The 23845-nt window shown below is 32.1% G+C and overlaps 1 protein-coding gene across 2 annotated transcripts in view; it reads left to right on the top strand.

Annotated features, from left to right (window-relative positions):
- The first annotated feature begins 2347 nt into the window (after nt 1–2347).
- Nucleotides 2348–23845, top strand: part of LOC148280305 (uncharacterized) — a 58609-nt gene continuing 37111 nt past the window's right edge. The window contains exon 1 of one of the 2 annotated variants that reach the window (XM_088228632.1): nt 2348–2449. The gene's annotated coding sequence lies outside the window, so the exon portion shown is untranslated. Of the gene's footprint in view, nt 2687–23845 lie in introns of both variants that reach the window. The other variant, XM_088228631.1, reaches the window with a different exon arrangement.

Below are 23845 nucleotides of genomic sequence, written 5' to 3'. Positions count from 1 at the left end.
ACGTTATTAGTGTTGTGTTTATATTGCTGTGTGAAGGACTCAACGCAGACAAACATAGTAACCGAAAGCCGGTTGAGTCGATTTTATTCCGATACAAATGGCAACTTTATTTTATTTTTTAAAAGATTAAAACGACCAATTTAGCTTTGTGATTGTTTCATTTCGACTTACCGATAATCTTGGTGATTTAAGTTTATGTCATTTCGTAAATAAATAAAAACATGTTCTTGGTGACCTGGTCTGACCTAATAAAAATTATGTCACTATCTTATTTATCAAATAGCATTTATTTGTTTGTTTTTTTTTTCAATCTAATAATGACAATAAATGTCTTGTTTAAACTTATAATAATTTATTTTTATTACGCTTTTTTTTCAAAGATTCATTGCTGAATGCCTTCGGTATAATTTTGAACTCAAAATTTGGTGCTTACTATGAAAAATACGAAACAATCGGCGAAAGAATACAAAGGTGTCTCAATTTACGTTATTTTTTGCAGTTACCCAAAAAGTTTTTGTATTTGTATTTATTTTTATTTAAGAAGGTAAACATGAACATAAAATATAAAAGGAAAAATAATGAAACCCACTCAATCGCGAAAACGGCTTGTCAGCAGGTTTCTTATTTTTCCTTTACAAAGAAAAACGTTAGAGAAATTATATAACTTTAAAAAGTACACATTATTAAGAACCAAAAGATATGTATTTTTACACATAATTTATTTACAAAAATTGTTATAGATGACTGCTAACGTAAAATAATAATCAATAATGATGATGGAAATGGCCTGAGATATAAAAAAAAGTAATCCATAAAAACTAATAAGGAAAACAACATGCAAAATATTTAAAAAATAAAGCACAAAGTATCTACTATAATTTCCCGACATTTCGTCATGTTTTGTGAGCGGACACCCATTCACGTAATTATATTTTTATCCAAAGCTGTTTTATAGACAAAAATATGAATAATATCTCGTTGTGATCTCTGCTCGTAGAAGCGCTGAAAATAGACAGTCCCGCAAAAATGAACACAAATGAATTTCTATAGATAATATGTACTTTACTCGAGCGGATTCCGTACAACATGCCAATTTTAATTTGTTACTCTTTTCCAACATAATCGACATCATTCACAATATTACTTCAGTTTCGACATTTTTATTATATTCAGAAACTTGCATAATATATCATAAAACGTGAAACAATTTTTTTTTCTTTATTGAAGCCCTCTTAATAAAGGCGCAAAAGGTTTTAAAATAAAATTATTCCTCCTCTGCTTTTTCAGACGTGAAATATTAGAAAATTTGACAGGTTTTCAGAAAAATAATTATTACAATACCTACTCGAAATGAAATTGATGTAACATCAGTTTTTTTTCGAATATGACGTAAAAATATAATTAACGTGTTTTAGTATTTAAATAAGGTACGTGTTATCAAGATAGCAAACATTATTTTACTTGTTTAATTTAGAGACAAACACTATTTTGAATGATCAAATACGATACATTTATTTATTAACAGACTAAATCTAATCAAAAAATGGTAAACACATATCCACATTTATATTAAATGAAAACCATAAAATATAATTTCACATACACTACCGTTTTTTGGATCATGTAAACAATATATTTTATGATTTTTATCGTAATTTAGTTACCTAGAAAAGTTTGTTTATTAATTCTAGTGTTTTTTTAGATAACGTTTATTGCTGTTGACGTGCAAAAATTTGGTCTAGATTACATTGAAGATGAGCCATATTTTTGATGGGTTTCCTAGACTCGCCTGTAACGCTAAGCGCTGCTAATTTAAAACCAAATTGTAAAAGAAACAACAAGTTAATGTGACCGAGTCAAGTATCTATTATGTCTATTTGTGTCTATCTCTTTTTGTGCATCTTTTTTACATGAATACGAAAACAAAACAACGCTAGCAGCTCATTATGTATACCTTATGCCTTTATTTACAGTGTGCTATGTATTTATTTTTAAGTCTTTAAACAAATACATATTTTAATCCTGGTATTTTTATCATTTCACGGTGATCGTAAATACAAATAGAAAAACAACTGTTATTTTTCTGATTAATTTATTGTCTAAGTGTGCCAAATTTCCAAGTTTTTTCTGAATAAATTTTCGTTCGATTTGTTTCTTTGTATTCGGAAGCCGTTATAATTGTTATTTGTAAAACTAATATAGTCGAAGTAAAACTTATCGTTCGCAGGGTGCGTTATAAACGATATAAACGCACGTGGGAAAATTTGTAGCACTACTGAAATACCACGAAGAAAATTCACCGCGATCGCATTTTCATATAAGTATGACAAATACGCGAGCGATCGCCAGTGTCGCTAAAGTCGCCTTCACGCCAAGTGTTGCATGGTCGTAAATTCTCGCTCAAAACATCGGGAAATTGGTTTAGTTTAGTGAAATAGTATCGTAAATCGTAAGTTTAGTATTCACAAGGTTAACAGAAAACAAGGACAAGTCTATGAGTTCGTTTTGTGATAACAAACATTGTTATTATTGTTTGAAAAATGCGATATTTCGTTTTGTTTATGTTAGTTTCGTATACTTGATGCACTGACTGATAAACCTACTCTCGCTTTTGGATATGCTTCCCTGTTACTTATCACTAAACTGTTGGTGAGAACGTGTTGTTTTGCGTTCATTTATATTTTCGGTAAGTTGTTTGTGCAGTTGATCTGCATAGTAAGCGCATTAAGGACGTCATTGGTTTCATCTGTTTTGTTCGATTTCCTGTTACTAATCGGCGGAAAACACAAATCCATATTTTTAGTTAGAATTATTCACATATTAAAATTACATCAAAATAATTACCTTTAAAAATCCTTGTGAATTGTAATCGTTCATTTACATACGCAATTAAATACAGAAAATTTATACCCAACAAATATGTACATTATATCGATGACTGCAGTATATTTGTTTTATTTATCAATATTTGTATTAGGATTGCCAAAATAATTCAGTATATTTCTAAAATGTTTATTCATCGTTCATTGGATGCTTGTGTCAATTATTCGTGTTTCTTTATTAAATAATGACAGCCAGAATTGGTCAAGTGTCGAGTCCGTTTCTAGTAACAGTTTATAAATATATATGCCAGTATATCTCATATTGACAATAACAAGTTTACGATATTTTAAACTGCGTGTTTGTTATTATTATCATTTCCTAATTTTTTGTAATCGACGTAGGCAACATCGATAATGGTACATTAAATATAAATATATATATCTCGTATATTAAATAAATATAAATACATGTTATCATACGTCGGCCTCGTGGTGTAGTGGTCAGCGCGTTTGCTTACCATGCGAGAGGTCTCGGGTTCGATTCCCGACATCGTTGACAAGAAATATTTATTTAAAAGGGTGTTTTTACACAAATATATTTCATAGTTCCTGAACTGGCACCTGCAGCGTGAGACTGATCAGCTTACCCTCATTTGACAAAACTGATCAAGATAGGCTGCGGTCGGTGTACCAATGCAGTGCACTATTCACCATTAGGTGCGGATTTATGCGTAACGCGCCAACCACTTCACTACGAGGCGGACTTTTCTCTACTTATTTTCCTATTCCAGGATTTTCATCTGAGAGTAGCCCACCGATCCGAAAGCACTCCACACACACAAAACTGTATTCTTCATCAGCCCCTTACTAGAAGAAGGGGCTGATGGGGGCCACATAGAAATGTGTTGTTGTGTTTATAGTATTTAATATTTTACGTTTATAATTTCACTGTCTAGTTATCACGACTTAGCATAATGTAAACGAAAAGACAAAAAAGGTTTATGGTTCAGTGGTATCGGTATTATTGAATAATATTGGTTTCCGGATTGGCGGCTGTGTTGTTTTGGAAGATTTCAAAAGTATTTTAATTACATTTTTCTAGACATGGTGCACGTATGCCATTTAATTTCTGCAGCAATCTTTAATAAAGTCCGAAACATTACAATATGCATTTTATTGTGGTATCAGTTATAGCGTAAAATAAATTTCGTTTACCTACAGGTTCTTCAGAGCTACGTTTATTCGAGCATTTTTCAGATTCATGAAAACTATAAAACATAAACAATATTTGGAGGTTGTCCAAATTTTGTAGACAAGAACCGGAGTCAACCCGCTAGGGAGCCGGTCATTTTAACATATTACAACAGAGAAGAAAACGTTTTACAGAAGGGAATATATAATTCAAGAAGTCTATAGGGCTTATGACCTGTCATTGGCTGATTAAAGTGGCCACTTTACACACTGTGTTACATTCACCATTCTGCCTGTATTTGAACATATATATTCCTTTCCGATCTTTGTGAAGTTATAGAGCCGTTACTGATGCGGGTGAGATTCATCTGACTGAATTATTTCACCTACGAACTAGGCAAAGCTTGTAATTATTTTTCAATTTCTATCGATGATTAAACATAGGCAGAATGGTGTATATTGCAAAGTGTAAGTTGCCACATAAACCAGCCAATAACAGGTCGCAAGACCTATAGATTCCCAGGCTTCTATATTCCCTTATCTTAAATGCTCTTTATCTCTGTTGTAATATGTTTATAAAATATGAAGTAGCGTTTCGAATCTCACAATAATCAGGGATGTTTTTGGGTGTATCTTCGAGTAAAGATATAATTTGTAAATGATCGGTCCCATATTTGTAATCTTATAGATATTCATCATCATCATTCCGTTTTCGCATCTAATGGTGCATAGAGCACTGCTCTGGTACACTAATCGTAGGGTATATTGATATTTTTTTACACAGAGGTAAGATGGTCAGTCTTACATTGGAGGTATGAATCTAAACAAAAAGAAGTAGTGTTTTTTTTTTATTGAAATATTTGATTTCTTATAAATGCCTAAATATTTTAATTTTCAGTCCATTTCCTGAAAGTCGTAAATAACTCGTGCTGAATAAATGGGAATCGACTTATTGTAGAACGTTTATTATATTTTATGAAAACTGGAACAAAAACATAGAAAATTCGCATTTCCTAATAATCCCAATAATAATCATTGATCACTTGTTTTCTGATTAATCGGTGTCATTAATTTGTTATCGATAAGTTATTAAAATAGCCAATTATACCGATGCACTTTTCTAATCTAATTACATTTGTTTCTACATCTTGGCCCCGATTGCAATGCCAAGTTAACAGAATTGTCTTCGACTGTCTATGAACCAAAATCGAAATTTATGTACGAAAATGTGTATAATTGTTTCAAAATTTAAAGTATCTTCGTCGGTTACCAGTAATTAAACATGTTTAAAAAAATGCTTTTTTTAAACAAAAAACCTAATTTTACTTTACATAATTTTGCCTAGGGCCGCGATTACGAACGTTGTCTTCATCGGAACATGTCGAAACGGTATAAAGTAACATCGATATTTATGTACGAAAATGCGTATATTTGTATTAAAATTCAAAGTTGGTAACCTGTAATTGAACGTGTTTAGAAAAGAAATGTAAATATATTGTTAAGGATTGGACGAGATGTGAATTATACCTCGTCCTAGGAGGAGGAAAATTTAGAGTGGACTGTATTGTTAGGAAGGAACGTTGCGCAACTCCACTAACCTGCTGATGATAAGGCGTGATGAGTGCTGGAACCTGGCTGGTGAAGCTGGCGGTCGTGAGACGCTGGCACAGCTAGTATGGAGCTGGCGGTCTAAATGAAAGCTGGCACAGCTCGCTTGATGATAGATTAGTTGAGCACTTCACTCGTTACTGTTAGATTTTTGTACTGATTATAAAATGTTTGTTCCGGCACTCATGCGTAGAATTATTTTTGCGTAGAGTGCGCTAGGAAATGGGAAGAACGGGTAGGTAGGTATAGATTTGGTCCGAACACATATTCTGTTTTTCATACAGAAAACTTAGTTTTACTTTATTGATAATTTTCTGCGTAAACAATTGAATATTAATGTAAAATATGGTTTGATACATGTTCAATAACAGATTACCAACGAAGATATTTCAATTTTTTATACATATATACACGTTTTTATACAAAAAGAAAACGATTTTACTTTATAGACAATTGAAGATATCTCTGGTAACCTCCTATTTTAATCGGGACCCAGGGGTGTTATTCTGAACCACTCTCGCGGCGTGTGAAAACCATTTTTCTCGTGTACTTTGTATGTAAATACACGAGATAATACGGTCACGAGAGCATTTGGAAGAGCAGCCCAGAACACAATATATGAAAACCACAAATAAAGGACGCAAAAAAAACGTTTTTAATATATATAACAAACAGTTAACGTTTTTTTTGCTTGAGTATTATATTTACTTTGAAATTTTTAATTGCAACCAAGTAAATATAAACAAAAGTGTAAACTACGTATGAATATTACAGTTTCTACTAATAATACCAAATAAAATAAATGATTTACCTAAGTAAATTCGTAAGAGTATACAAATACCTACATTTGAAAGGGAGTTATTGTTTCTCTTTAGGTATAAATAATTCATGGTAACGAGGAAGGAAAATAAGTATGCACAAAAAAGAATGCAATATGGAAATAGATAGAAGAGTAGGTAATTAAATTCAAACTATTTCTGTTTTCATTTTTCCGTTTTATACCATGCATCGGGCCCTGAAATTGTTGAAATAATCGCAGTGCCTTGATCTTTTAAAATATCGTTTATTGCGTGAATTTCAATTATCAATTGAAAAACAGTACGATATAAAATTAAAATAATATCTTAATTTTCCTGTATTTAAATCAATAGTCGATGTTAACAATCAATTGTTTTGAAATAGTAAAAATAATGTATTTTTATTCTGAATATCGCAGTACTAATAACAACATATACCTGATTTTAAATACGTTTTTTGTGTTTTTTATTATGGGAAAAAATATTTTTAATCAATATTCTTTCATTTATATAATCAGATTCAAACTTCGAAATCGAATGGCAATATCTAATCACCTTTTCTTTACAAATATATATTATGTTTTTAAATAACACAGCTCTTTCTTTTTCCATTTACTATTCATAACAATCATCCACCTTGTACAGAAATATAAATCAAATAAACCCTTTACGGCATTTACTTTGAAAATACGTTTTTAATCAAAATCGGGGTTTACGACCCCTATTCAAATTAATTCATTGAAACACTTTTTTATAAAATATCGAATACGTACCCTTTATAATATCTCTCCCTTTCCGATGATGTGTGGCTAGTATACATTGCATCTAATAACTTTAATATCTCCATAAATATAATAAATGATGGGTTGACATTTTCGGCATTCCTTCTTTATACATTTACGTATCGGTAAAAATATTTTTTTTATTTAATAATTAATGCTTATTGGGAACACAAAGCGTTTTGTAAAAAATCAGAGATATCACCAATACAATAGAAAGTTTACCAATGTGTCGCATGTTGCGTTCGAAGTAAAAGAGTAATCCTAATTTATAATTGTCTCGCACACTCTTTACGTCTCACTCTCGATAATACGGGTATATTTTGGAGCGAGAGAGACCATTTTTATGCGTCACACGCGCGAACAGCAAAGTTTCTTGTACTTTTCCAGACGCCTGTTATCTGCGTTAGTAGCTACCCGGCTTTCGTTGGGGGTGGTTCTTTTGCGCTCACTGAGAGCATGAATCAATGTTTTTTTTCATGTTTTTATCAATTAGATTAAAAATATCACCACTTTTGACTTCAACTATAAATAATTTGTTTATTTATTTATCAGTTTATGCATACATTATTACAAAATTCTGCTTGTACTAGGAGTAGGCTCAGTATATGAAGGGTCGGCAAGTCAGAAATATTAGTATGCCTAATGTTGCAATCGGTTCCTATATGGGCAAATGCCTGTTTTAAGAAACCGATTTGTTGCGGCAAATATGGTTATCAAATGTGTTTCCCATAAATAAAAATAATATCAAAGAAATAGAAAAACAGTTATAACCCAAAAGAGAAGAAAAAAAAGTACAGTTTACGTTAAATGTAAAAATAAAACCAAATGTATCATACATACATACATAAACACATACATACATATATACACACATATATAAATACATATTTATAAACATACATACATAATATATATGGACATACAAAAAATGATTCAATGGGATAGCATATTACTATCCTCAATAAATTCTCAGATTCCTTAATCAATTGAAGTAATTGCCGATGAATATTATACTTTTACGATTTAAAATCTCTCATTTTTTGCACGTGTAGTGACTGCACAGCACCGTAACGGGCAGGACAGTAAGGGAAAGGATATCTACATTTTATTGTGGTTTCTGATATTATTTCAGTCACCGTACGGCACTGATGTTTATAAGAAAAAAGGTAAGTATCAAAATACTCGTACTTGCGTAAAGAGATCTTACCTTTAGGATTGCTTGCTGCTTACGCAACCAGTTGTTCCCATTCTTCAGTCATAAATTAAATCTCGTAATATTTTATTTAAAAAACATTTAGTAACATTATAATACGTCTTACAAAGCGCGTAATCAGAAGGTGTATTATATCTACGCAAATAAGGGTTAGTGACCTTAAATCTGACAGTAGTGGACATTTATTTATCAAAGTCAACAAAATGCGCAACATACAATCTTAAACGGGTCTTGAAAACATTGCGATTTATGAAATTAGCGATGATTTAAAGATAAGTTCTATTTATCTTCATTTACAGCTGTGCATTAATAATAATCTTTGTTTTCCAACAATGACATTTCGCTCACCTACCTTCCGAATAATAATATTCTTACATTTTCAGCAAACAAAACTTTTTCGTCAACAGTTGTTAAAATACTCGTACATTCCTCCTGTCAATTTGCGAGCAGTATTTTTAAATATTACGTGGATAAAATGGGCGCTGTTCCCTGTATGTGTCGCAGTCGGATTGTCATTTTAGCTGGAATACATATTGGCTAGCCATTTGGCTAGCCAATATGTATTCCAGCTACCAAACAAATCCGTATTGTGAAAGGGCCAATCGACGATTGGCCATATTGTCAACAATAGGGAAATATCACGTTTTTTTCTTTATATTTTGAAAGTAATAAAGGTCTATGAAATACTGTCCACATTTTTTTGTAATTTTGATTTCCCACAAAAACGGTCATTCCATTGGCCACGCCCCTAATATGTCACGAGACATGTTTATTTGTTCCTGACCATTCAAATTTGTTAAGAATATTGACACGAATTTTGACGTCACAACTACCAAGGCCAAACATGTTGCATTTTTCTAGCAACGTATTTTTATTCAATTTATTTTGTACATTCATGAATGAAAATATTTCTCAAAATGCAAAATTATTTTTAATCCATTTTATATATTTTTATCGGTATTCGCAGTAGGTATGTGATATTTCCCTATTCAGCTAGCCACGTTTAGCCGCTATGTAAATTGAAGAAGGTTTTCGATTTTAGATTTTTTAGAGGGAGCATTAGGTTAGGTTATAGGTTAGGTTATGGGCCTGCCTCACACTCGATGAATGGCATGGGAAGTAGCGAGGAAAGGAGGCAGATACGTAGTGTGGCAACATTACTTGTCATGCCGCTCGTCATGCTCCTCGTCGTACCCATCGCTCCCTATTTTGACGGTTTTTTGAGCGGCATGACGAGTAATGTTGCCACACTACGTCTCTGCCTCCTTTCTTCGCTACTTCCCATACCACTCGTCGAGTGTGTGGCAGGCCCAATAGAGAGCGATATTAGGAAAAATATTATTTAACCCTCGCTACCCTGAGGTTGTTTGTTGTCCATGGTATCCATCAGCGTGATATTTCTCTTTAATTAGTATTATTGCAATGACATTCTTACATGTGCTCACTTTTTATAGAAAATGTTTTGACTCGAAGTATACTTTGCGTCACAACATTATTTGTATTATTTTTGCTTGATTTTGTAATTCGGCGAAAAGTATCCCCACCGTATTGAATGCTTTGCTCCAAATTTGTTTTTTTTATTTTTTTGATTTTTACTCAATAAATGTGAAATACTTACATTTCTCTTTCATTTAAACATTGGTTGTTTTATCAACTAGTACTAGAACTAGTTGATAACGAGAACTAACTGGTGTAAGAAATATATCAATTGTTTTCGGGCGTTGCCTAGTGGGTAAATTGGTTCAGCCGGATGAATCTCACCCGCATGATAAAGGTTTCAGCTCGATTGCTTCACAAAAGTAAACAGATGGAAGTGTCCAGGAAATGTTAATGTTTAAACGTAAGCAGAATGGTGAATGTTACACAGTGTGTAAAGTAGCCACCTGAACCAACCAACGACAGACCATAAGCCCTGTAATGCATAAAATTCCATATTCCCTTCTCAAAAACGTTTTCTCTCTCTGTTGTAACGAATTTAGATTTGTGTTTTATTTTTATTATTGGGCAGGATTTTTCAATATTCACGGTCATTTCTTATTATGGCGCAAAGTCACCTCAGGTTACGATACATATTTTACCGAATAGTTATATTTTTTACTTCAATTGCGCAGTCAAACATTTACAAATTACCTTGGTTATTTATTATCAAAACATTAAATATCAATATCTTGTTTAAAGGCCAGAATAACAATGCGATGTTTCTTGAAAGGTGTGATCTGGAATGTTTTATCTCTTTTTCATCGCAATGTTCGTATCCGCATCCGGTGGACCGGTAGGCGCTGCATTGATACTTTGATTGCGGCATATCTCGATCGTTTTTATTATTTTCCAAGGTAAGGTGATCAGTCTTACGCTTCAGGTGCCAGTCCAGAAACAATAAATAAGTGCGCCACCGCCCTTTTAATCAATTATCTCCACTCGACTTCCTTTTTAGGATTTTTACCTGAAAGCGAGCACCGGTCCGGGGCTCTGAAACCTTCCAATGTTTTTTTTTATTTATTGAATAAATAAAAATTTGCGTTCTTTTAATTTACCAAAATATTTCAATTATGGTGGCCATTTTCAACGAGTTGTAAATAACTCACGGGACCACAATCCGATTAACATCGTATTTCGCTCGCATTGCCACACGAATGTGACTGCGCTGATTACTCTGGTTCTTTTTCAAACCTAACGCATTATGTATCTGCCCGGAAACAGGACTTCTCTTTTTAACTCTAAGAAAAATACAGGTATTTAAAAACAAAAAAAATACCCATATACTTTTTAACCGCTTAAGAACCACGCCCGAATATACTTGAGCGACTGTTATTTATGCGAAAATTCCCACACCCGAGATGACTCGGGCAGACTTTACCTACAGAAAAGATCTCCCGAATGTACTCGGGTGAAAATTAATGTTTTTTTTCTAGTCCTTTGTATTTATAAGGCATTATTAATGAACTCTATTTCTTCCTGTCTGTATTTCGCATTTACTTGGGGTCAGCCCTCCTGGTCCTCAGTCTACACGTCGGACTAAGAGATTTGTTGTTTGGTTTCTGTTGCCACCTGACGCCAAGACAGTAACCCCTATCGCTAACTGGGGCTTAGGATGCCACCGTTGACTATAGTTCCTCCGCTGCCACCCTCGAAACAACGTCCTGCCCGACGCCGCGGTCTTCCAACAGCCCATAGCTCGATGTTTATCCGGGTGGCTTGAGAGAATATTTGTGCCCCTTCCGCCTGTTCCACCGTACAGATGCACTTCATCTCCGCCATCACAGACGTTGGGCTCTTCACCCGTAGCCCTGGGCGAGGGACGCGTTATACCCCGCAATACTGGCTCCTCACCCAACGTAGTCACCTAAATACTTCGGTCTACTGAAACGAAAGGTGCCCACCCCCGCGACGTGGACGCGCTAAATGAGAATTGCTCCAGTGAGAACTGAGAAGGTAACTCAGTCCTCCAGTGGTGGTATTTTGAATCTTCTCTACCCTCCCCCCCCCTAAATATATATTCATTTGAAGATTTTTAAATTAAAAAAAAATAATGCGACAACACTTTGCTTCATATAATGGCCACGCTGATGATTAAACGTCAAATGGTGTATAAAACTGCCTCAAAAACGGAAATAAAACCACTAAAAAACGGTTTGGTCAATTCAACCTAATTAAGTGTTTTGGGTTTATGCTTAAGGACGCAATAATATTCGAAATGAAAATCATCACGTTTGATTTCATGTGTTCATATTTTCAGACGTTTAATCATCAGCGTGGCCATATATGAAGCAAAAATTAGTCGCAGGGAAAAAATAAATATCCCCCAAATTAACCACTCTCTAGCTCTAGGGGATAGAGAAGATTCATAATTGAACTTAGTTATGCAGAAAGCAGCCAGTCCACAATTTTAAAAAAAAATAGATATTGATGTTATCGAGTGCAGAAAGGTCAATTTTATGTTTTGCTAAAAACAGCCAGATCGCTTTCATACAAAAAACTGCATTAATCACCATCTGAAAATGATGTCGATCACAAAAGCGGCATCATTCAATTTGCAGAAAACACCCACAGCACTACAAATATCTTACGGTCCTTTAAAAATCATTAAAACTAGTCAAATACATAATTAGATTCTTGTTTGTAAAATAAAAAAAACTAATGTTTTTATTGTTTATCATTTGTCGAAGTCGAAAACATTTTAACTGTTGAATCAATTTGTGTATTTCACTCTTTTCACAAAAGTGCTTTTATCTCAGTTTCACTTTTCTATGGCTGGCGGTTTTCTGCATAACTAGGTTCAATTGCACCCCAGGAGCCAAGTTATCATCTCGTTTAGATATGACAGGTATATGGCCACAAATATATGCCCACAAACCACCGTCCGAGATCCAGGGCGCATTATTAATTCATTATAATATGATGAATAATTAATGATATTTTGCTTGTCATTCGCTTCCTTTGGGGACAACTTTTTAGCTCGGGTTCATATGGAGTGTTATATCTTAATGTATAATTTAGGATTGTCATAGTAAAATATGACTTCATTATTTAAAAAAAATAAGAGACATGAATATCAAGTCTTTCATTTTATGTAGACTCATGTGACATCATATGGCTCCGATGTCACAATAGATAGCCATTGTTATTCAGCAGACGTTCAGGCAGGTGCAACAACCTACGACTCTTAAATTATAAGTAAAATAATTATTTACAGAACTATTAAGTAACGATATTATATAAAACGTTGGTGAGATTTGACAGTCCGTGGGTAGGTCGTTGAATGCAGTGGATGCATATTGTGGATTATTTGAAGAACTACCTACAGTAGTTTATGTAACACGAAAGTGAGGGTAATGCCTTGTTCTACTTTACAACAACTTAAACACAATAATTAATGATGAAATCGGTACCTTTTTTTTTGTTTTGCATTTTTTACTAAGAATCGTCAAAAAAATGCCAAACAACGTTTTCTACAAAACATACATAAAGTAACTTTTTGTCCCGATAAATTGCTTTATAAACAGATGTTCATTCTGTACTCTGACACCCATCACCATTCCCCTTTCCGCACCTAAAGGTGCCTAGAGCACTGCATTGGTATAAGTATGCTTTAAGTAGCAGTCCTGAAATACTCCAATGTGCCTTTCTAAATAAATACTTCACGTCAAATGTGTCGGCAATCGAACCCGACACCTCTTCCACGGAGGGCAAATGCGCTGAAAATTAGTCACAACCAGGAACGATCCATGCCTCTGAACTTACCCCGACTCGCTGGAAAATCCGTGTTGAGTGGGGGCACTTATAATACTAAAATGTATTTTTACGCTTACCATTAGACCACGAGGCGGGCCACATTAGTGTTAATATAACATTTAATTAAGTTTTATAATCATACTTCTTTCCGCAAACGACCGTGCATTGGACACACAACGTACTGTTGTATGAAACGCTTTAGGTCTCAGTCCAGGGATAGTGAAATATTCAACTGTAAAACCACATTTCAAACATTATTAATTTTATTTCATCTTGCCGGGAATCAAACCCGGGACCTCGAGCGTGACTGCACTTCGGGGCAGACGTATCTCCACTCGATTTCCTTTTTTAGAATATTTACCTTGAGTGAAGACTTACAAATTGACGTTTGCTATTGTTTCCATAGGTAGCGTATAATTTTATCGATGTTTTAAAAAAAAATCAATAGGTAGGTATGTTTTTATTTAATTCATTTTTATTTACATTTATCGGATTATTTATATAATTCTGTAATTATTCGCGTATTTTAAATAAGTTAAAAAAAAAGTCAATAAAAAAGTTTACAGATTATTATATCCGTAATAAGCACCTAGCTACATTAAATTTTAAGTAGTTAATTACAAAGAGAAAGATGAAACAGTTGTGGAATAAATTTAATAGATAATATCTAATCATGATCCTATATTGGGAATGTAATAAATAGGGTTTATTTAATAGGTATACTAATGTACAATTTACATATACAAGGAATGATAAAAGAACTTGTACGTATGTTTTATATATCCGTAATATGTACATATTATTGTATTTATAATGTGCACTAGTAACCCAAATTGGCTAATAATCTAGTCTATAAGGTAACAATAATTCAGCATGTTTTGGCGAGTAAAATACAAGTGTAATGTATAATTCAGTATGAAATTTTATTGTGAAAAAATGAAATCAGTTGTTTTTCTGTCATATATTGTCAGTGAGTACTAATGTTGTATATCAATATTTTATTTCATTATGTAATATGTGAAACTTACATGTTTGAATGGTTTACTGATGTCTCGATGATAAAATGATTTAAGAATTCAAGTTTGTTAGTGAATATACACGCGGTGTAAGTTCATTGTAAATTATTATAAAAATAAAAGACGAGCGGTACGTAAATCCATAAATTTGTAACCTGTTTCAAGATTTCGCGACATCTGGAAGATGAAACCGGTCACTCGTCTTTTATTTCAATAATGGATTCAACGACGATTGTTGATATAGTCAACATGAACTTCCCGTACGGAATTGTAAAATGTCTACTAATTTTCATCAGTGACATGATCGGTATTATGAAACCAATAAAAATCATTTCAAAAATATTTCAACAATCTGATTTTAATGTAGGGTATTCTACTTGACAATACCGAAAAATCTTTTATCGTGTTTTTGTAATTGAGGCCCGGGATTGTTTTTCAAATGAAACTTTAAAATACAAATTGCCTCACTTTCCATTTTGAATGTGTTGTTGCTATAATATTATATATTTAGTTATTTTAGCCTATGTTGAAACTCATTTCACACAAAATAGTAATAATTTTTTTCAGTATTATCATTGTTTTTTCCAAACCAAATCTTTTTCAAAATCGACAGATATTTCAACAGGGCTTACAACCCAACACCGATTTAAGTAATCACTCTACTAACTGTTTATCATTTAGCAATCTGCTTGTAAATTTATAATAAAGTGGGAGTTGGCGAATCAGGACTCTCAACCATCATAATAATAAAATCATTATTCCTTATTCGATTCTAATGATGCATGGCACTGCATTGGCATGTCAATGGCAACGTATTTCGATAATTTTTTTACGCGAAGGTAAGATGATTTGTCTTGCGGTTTAGTCTTATTATTTATTATCTACGTTTTCAGGAATCGAACCTGAGACCTTACAAGTGGTAGCCGAATTTCCTTAGCACAGAAGCATTTTATTATTAAGTCGGATTATAGGCATACCAGCAAAAGCTGTTTGCCTATTTTCTAGTGCACATAAATGGCTTCATTGTAGGTACTTTCTTTAAAAAAATATCCAATTTTTTTCAGTCTGAAACATCTCTGCTAGAGGAAAGTTTTCATTGGAATAAGGGACGATTAAATTTTTTTGAACATTTTTTCGTGGATTTTTGTAGACAGTTTTTGTATTTTTTCCTGCACTAGTTGAACGTGTTTCGAAAGAAGTATAATCACATTTAACATAATAATAATTACATACAACATGTTTGTAACTTTCGATTACTTGAAGTCAGTTGAACCAAAAAATGTTAGATACGTTAAAAAAAAGTTGCATATTTTTTTTGCGTTTTTGTAAAAATGGTCCAAACCAGTTGTTTTACCTTACGTTTTCCAGGCAACTACTTTTGCTTATTTCGACGAAAACGCAAAAAAACTTTATTCAACTCTTTTTTTTTTTTTTAATTAACTTTTTTTTTTTACTTAAGCTGAATAACGAAATTTTCGAGTCTCACAACACTGCATAGATTTTCCCATTTTTATTTTATTTTATTGCGTATTTTACAGTTATGAACATAAATAATTCGTAATTAATGTATTACTCACTGAGGAATCATAGATTTAAATTTTATTACTAGACGTTGATATTACCTCAATAGTGATATAAATCATTAACAGCAGTATTTTGAGTATGTTGTAAAAATCAATACAATCTGATATTTTGCAATTTGAATACGAATTTGTTACGCGTGTATGTAACAAATTCGTATTCACTCGTATTTATGTAGCTAATAGATGTTTTTACAACGTGTGCTACTTTTTTTCAAAATAATATAATAAATTATCGATTAACTACTTTTTTATTAATTATGATTCTCAATATAATATTTTTTATTGATTAATATAATTACATAATTGATACATGTTTTTTTTTCTTTTATACGATCAAATAGCAAAGATACTTCTTCTTGCGCTTGGACTAGCTCTTGTGCTTGGGTACTTTTAAAAGCATTTTATTGATATCATAAAATCAGTTAAATAAATATACAATATTCGTTTGTCAATAAATGACATGACGTCCATGCAAAGTTGAAGATTTTTGTACCGAATTGATTAATTTGGATTTGAAAAAAGTTTTTATTTAGTATGATCTAAAGAAATTATTTGTTTTTTTTTAAGTATTTTATAGTTTATAATTTATTTAAAATTCATTTTCAATGAACATTGAATCTCAAACTAATAATAAATCGACGAAATTCATGAAACGTATATTATTATCTTACAAAATATTTAAATTCGATTAAACAAGTTACATTTTTATGCAATATTAGAAACTTGGCTTAAATATAATTTATATGAACGATAGGAATTCGCCCCAAAACAAACAAATCAGAAAAAATAAAACTTTATAATTACGACTATTTAAATACGCTAAAAAAAGAGACTTAACTATCAATCCCTAAGGGTACCTTTTTTATTTAATAATATGGTTACATGAAATTACACGTGTTTTTTTTAATGTTATAATCTACTTTCATATTTATTATATAAATACATAACTTTCCAAAAAAGCGACTAGCTCTTGTGCTTGCAGATTGGCTTACACTGTTTTAGTTTTTTCAGTGAATTTGAAGTTATATAATTTCAAATTAAAATTAAATAGTATTGCAAATATTATTAGATGTTACAAATATACACACAAATATACACATAAATATGCACAGACATACACACATACATGCGCCCTTACATACATACATACACACATACACATTATCAACACATATATACGTACATTGTATCGACTAATACTGTATGTTTTCTAGTATCCTTGTTGAATTACCTTTTAAAATTAAATAGAAATACAATATTCACAAGTAAACATGAAATCGTAAATAAATTCGTTTTAACTCAATACATAGTATAAATGATAATACAACAAAACAAAAAATGTACAAAATTAAGAGAAAAATAAAAAATAATAATATGGTAATACTAATTCAAATGTGAATGCTGTTTTTACAGTTCAAAAAAACTCTTTAAATTTACTTTGAAATTATTAAGTGACATAGTTTTAATAATTTTAAGTTCCTTGCATCATCATTCAATACCTCTTTTATTTATGATTGATGTATAAGAACCATAAAACATGTTGATTCTTCTGTCTATTTTTTAAAATTTATCTACTGAAATATCGCGTTTATTTCTGTTGAATTCATTCTCTTCTCAATTCGACAAAATATCTTTCTGTTTTAGAATTATTTTTTAATAGTAAAAACATTTTATTTCGTTTTTTGTATTCTTCAAATAAATTTTTATTTATTTTTAATTTTTCTACAACATATGTGTATTTACACTGGCGGGCTTATTGCTAATACCGATACTAATAAAAATATATGAAATGGGTTTAGAATAATTAATTCTATTTTCAAAATCAATATGGATATTGTGGAGAAACGTTTTCATACATAAATGTAAAAAGGAAGTTTAATAAAAATACGATTCTAGAAAAACGCGATGTGTTTGGCCTTGGTTGTTGTGACGTCAAGATTCGTGATAATGTACAAAACAAATTTCAATGGTCGGGAACAAATAAACATGAATCGTGATGTATTAGGGGCGTGGCCAATGTAATGACCGTTTTTGCGGGAATTCAAAATTAAAAATTTAAAAATATTTTTTATGCTACTAAAAATGAACAAAAAAAATTTGTTTTCTGGACAGTATTTCATAGACCTTTATCACTTTAAAAATGTAAAAAAAAGAAATCCTAATATTTTCATTAAATTTCATTTTAAAAGACTTTAAATGTTCGGTAATATTTCAAATGATTTCCCTCGTAATGGCCTCCCAGAATGATCGGATCGAGAGGTGGTCGGCTTATCCATTTGACAACAAAAAATATTGAATATTAAAAAATAAGCGTCGTGGCACAGGACTATCAGCTGCGAATGCTAACGAACAAGCGAACTACTAAATAACCCCCCGGCCTTCCTGCGCGTTGCAAGAGACATGCGTCTGCGCAGTTTCTTTTCCTTGAAGTCTAGCTTGGTATAACAGACTAGTGTTGGCCATGGCTTGTACTGTTTTTTTAACGGAAGTTTGTTAGTGGGCAGATAGTGCGTTTTATGGTTACAAAAGCAATAATTGAAGAATACGTTATCGACTGTATAAACATAATCAAAAATACATACTGCTTTCATCGTTTCCCTGCGTCATTTCGAGACAGGTATCATAAAGTCTTTAGGTACCTATTGTAAGAAAAATTAAGGGGGGGTATATGAAACTGAAATGCAAACATATTTTTTTCTTGAAAACTACATTGAAAATTTGACTTTTCAGGGCGTGGTATCTTTAGCTAGTTACCGTGTCGTAATGTTTTCGTGTGTGTGTTCCTGAAAACGAAAGGGACTAATAACTACTTTTTGAAAGCATTTGATATTAAATTAAAAAAGATTTATTATATTTTGCATTCAGACAAGTTATTGGTGAATGGAAATCATGGACAGATCAAACATGGGGTTAAATTATTATTCATTCGAGATTATTTAATGACAGGGGAAACATAGCAAGTACTCTCCAGGTAAATTCAAAAATACATGAGTTTTACTAAAACGAAGTTACTACATGAAATAACCCCTTTGAGCAGTAATATAAGAATGTTCAATACCAAGAGGGAATATACCAGTCAGAATTTAGTTATTCAGATCTAGCGGGCTTTGCAGACAGATGATATAAAAGTATGCAATTAACCCATCAATACGGTTGGCTGGGCCATATACTGCCGATGCCTCCTTTCCTTAATCAGGCTTGCCTACTTTACGGGGCGTCAGGTTCTCGATGTCCGTGCGGAACGTCCACTGCTGGCCGTTCGTCGGCAGCTCATGTCAGAACCTGGTACGGGACGCAAATCTGACTTGGTAGGACAGATACAGAGGCATAAAGACTCTTTGTGGGCACCATATGCTCCAACTTGGGAGCGAACATGGAATGATGATGATGATTAATGGAACTAGGTTCCATATTTATATGTGCTGTATTATGTTATTTATTGGTAACTCGTTCAATATGTTTTTTCGAGGGCGTTCTGTGGTAGCATTTGTGTGGTTTGCCTTGTATCATATCAATTCATTAATGCATATATGTAAAACACTCACGAAATAAATTAACTTATTTTTTCTGCAGTAAACAATTGGTTTGCGGTATTTACCATAGTAGGTAAGTATCCTTAATTTGGATCCGTAAAAATATTCCTATCTCATCTGCTCTGTATCCGCTACAATAGAGATAGAACACGATTGCAGTGTGATTTTGAATTGTTTTACAATCACAGCATTGATTCCCTTTACATACAATAAGAAAACATAAACGTACATAAAGTGTGAAAAGATTTATAAAAGCATAATAAAAACTTGTCGAACAGTAATAAAAATTACGTAATTAAGATAATAATTAACAATATACATAAATGGCTGATTTACAAATATAATCAACTATACTCGGACGCCCTTCATACAAGTCACTAAAAGATTAATTACATAATCATGTAGGTATTTTGCTTTTTTATTTTATTTAGCTTCATTTCACAAACGGCATCTGAAAGTGAAAGTACATTCCTTCACATACCCGGAACCGTTTTAAAGACCGTGGGTCTTCTTATCGGTTTCACTTTGCCGGTTTCGAAAAGCGATGTTTTTTTGTTAATAAACTAGTTACTCTTTTAAAAATTTCAATTTCAGATATCGCGATTTTTATTGAATTTAACTACACTACTTTCACTGCGTGTTTGGAAAATTATATGGAGGGCCTTTGTCGGATATTGTCATTCATCCTCATGACTATATTGCGAACACAAATGGTATTAATATTGTATTTCATTGTATCACAATAGCCTATGTTCATTATACTAACGTTATAAATGGCATGTTAAATAAACGGCATGTATTACGTTACCGCACCATACTTGTACGCAATGTTTGTTAGAATCGCAGTCGGTGGGCGTGACGTGTGACTTTAAAGTGACTTGACCCCATTTGCAAAACCGTTTTGTATGTGCTCGTTTTTAAGCCAGAAAATAATAAACTTGTTTTTTAATATCGTAAATCATTAGAATCGTAAAAATTTGCTCATTTTTTTTCCTGTAAGTATTTTCAACGTTATTCTCGATATGTGAAAATACCCCATTTTGCTAAAAATATTGTTAATAATTATTGTACATTTAATTTTTTACAAATGTTTTGCGAGTATCTCAGCTTATTTCAGCGGTCGGATTTTACATCCTGCCATAAACAATACAAAAATATGCGCGTAGTTTTCATATTCCTGGAGAGCAATGGCAATATAATCCTGAAATAATCGTTAGTTCTTCAGATTTTTTTTGGATAAATTTGCGTATATGACATTTTATTTTTATTTTATTTTATTAACATATACGGCAAAAATGCCTTTTACAAAACTTATGATATAAACATATTTGGTTTAATTATCGCACACAATACTTTTTACCCAAGATTTAGAAACAAAAATTAAATCTTAAAATTATATAACACATTCAGTAGAAGTTTTAAACAATTTTTTAAAAAATGTAAAAATCTAATAAATAATAAAATATTTTAAAGTATGAAACTCTAGTATAATATAAATGTAAAAATTATACTAGAGTTTCACCATCTTTGAAAAAGTTCAATGGGTTTGTTCTTTAAGAACAATACCCTACACTAAATATATCAGATACGTGAGAATAACTATTGCCGAGTTCCTGGAGTCTATTTAATACAGCATTACAATTACATACTGTCCGTAAATTGTTGCTATAAAATGGTGGCACCTGTCTAGTAATTCTTCCAGGCACCCTAAAGTTGATGATAAATAACAGTTCTGGCCAATCCCATATTGAATTTACAATTTTGAATAAAATTGATAATTAGATCTTATTTTACCGATTTTAGAATTTTATTGGATTTATTCAGTCCATTTAATTACAATTATTTTTTTTTTTATATATATACAAGTGTAATTAAAATAAAATACCACTAAAGAAAATTAAATCGAGGGCTCTTCTTCTTCTTTGTATTCTAAGAGATCCTATGATTTGTGTTACAGAAAACTAGTTGTTCTCCTGAGATGACGAGGTCCAACTGTTCTCTCTGTGGTGGTCTTCCAGGCGGACGTTGTCTAGATGGGATTTCATTAATCATTATTATTTCACATACTAGGCAACGCCTAAAAACTATTTTCCAATTTTTAAACTTTTTCTTGCACCAATTGGATTTATTACAGTATTTTGAGTTTTTCCAAATGTTTGTAGACAAAGACTGTATTTCACCCCCTAGGGAGTCATTAAAGAGAACATTAAAGAGAAGAGAATGTGGAAGCTCAGCTCTTCAAATTCACAAAAATCAACACATACAATATACATATATGCTGTACATTTGGACATTTAAATGCTAGAAAATTCTACCCTATATGTCTTGAGTAATCGGCCGTCCGGGCCTCATTTTATCGGCCCTACAGGCCTCAGAATTATATTTATTCTGTTCGGAGCAGTCTAAATGTAGTAAAAAAGAATCTCTCACTCAAAAGAATGCTCCCAAAACCTCACAAAAGTATAGGTAGATATATTAAATATCTACCTACAAAGTTTCCTTAGTGTGCGATTAAAATCAAAAAGTGAAGAATCTTTAATTAAAAATAATACAGGTCAGCTGTCGTAGAATGTTACATGATTGTAAATTCGGCCCTGCGGGTTTTAATGAATCTGTCCTCATGGCTTTATTAAATCGGCCTTAATTTATAATATTACATTAAAGGGCCTCAGTTTATCGGCTCTTAGGGCCTTGGTTAATTATTCATAATAATGATAATAATAAAAGATACAGAGAGAACTATCTTAAAATGAAATATTATTTATTTCTCGACGCATAAATAAAAAGGGTTATACGTAAAAAAAGCAAGACATCTTTCGGACTATTCGATTGAAGTTTCAAACTTTTTCGATTTGAAAATTTATTTGACCATCCGTTCTTATAGTTTTATGTTAAGGGGATTAAATTACTCGGATAGAAATTTGCCCCGTATAAGCCAGTAAAGTTTTTACTGGAAGAAATCATACAAAAAAAATACCTTTTGCTTTATTTGTGTAATGCGACAACAGCAAATGGATTGAAAGAATAATTATTTTGATGACAACACGTTTTTTATTGAATCCGAAATCTTGAATACCTATAATAGCTAAAAAAGATACCATTACACCACGAAAAAGGCAATCAGTGTAAGTTAAATAATAAATATATATATATTTTTTTAATAATAACAATCTTTAAATTAGAACATAATGTGCTGCGATATTTAAATGAGCAACATGTATCAACAATCCAATAATTATAATTCATTTACATTTTTATCGGCAAAAATATTCGTTCGTGCAATAATTAGTAGATGTTATTTTATTGTGAATCATCAAAGTAAACAAAAATTTAATAATATCACCGGATGACGCATTACATTTACTACGATCTACTACTAAATATTATTATATGACGTCAGGGATCATTCATATGGTCTTCATTTAAAAATTACCGCAATATTTTAATCGAAGATTTTATTTGAACATTTGAAAACGCTTTAAATAAATCCTATTTCAGCACTAGCCCACGAGAGTTCTGCCTAGATCTTGACAATATTGTTTCTCAAATTTTTGTTTAGCTTCCAGAAACCGCTTTTTTAACGCACTTGTCATACAAAGACTGATAACCCAATTTTCTGTCATTGTTATCCGTAATCAAGCGTTTACCTTGAAAAAGCTGCTGAATAATCTTTCAATAGTGCGCGTTGTGGAGGGCTGAGCACTTGCTCGGTTAGTAGCGCCCGTTTTAGGGATGGGTAGAACAATTGAGTTTCTTTAACAAGTGCAGCCAGTTCTATCTTCTTCAGTTCGGCATTTGGTACATTTTTCCTTTCCATTGGTTGTACCAAAGTTCAGCTTCGCCGGTGCAACACTATTATAACCTATTAATATTATTAAAAATAATTATTTAAAATTATTTCTCATTTGAGCCGGGGGGGGCAAACGCCCCACCCTGTACTACTGTGACTACGCTTTTACTTCACAACTAAATTAATTCTGTCGGGAATTTGGTCATCTCTAAAATATATTTACAATAACCACAATCATCATCACAACATCGTTCCCTTTCCGCACCTAACGGTGTATA

Source organism: Micrasema longulum, unplaced genomic scaffold (genome assembly GCF_059751315.1).
Source record: "Micrasema longulum isolate JH-2025_06_02 unplaced genomic scaffold, ASM5975131v1 h1tg000597l, whole genome shotgun sequence".
Classification (NCBI taxonomy): domain Eukaryota; kingdom Metazoa; phylum Arthropoda; class Insecta; order Trichoptera; family Brachycentridae; genus Micrasema; species Micrasema longulum.
This window is presented reverse-complemented; position numbering and strand designations above follow the sequence as displayed.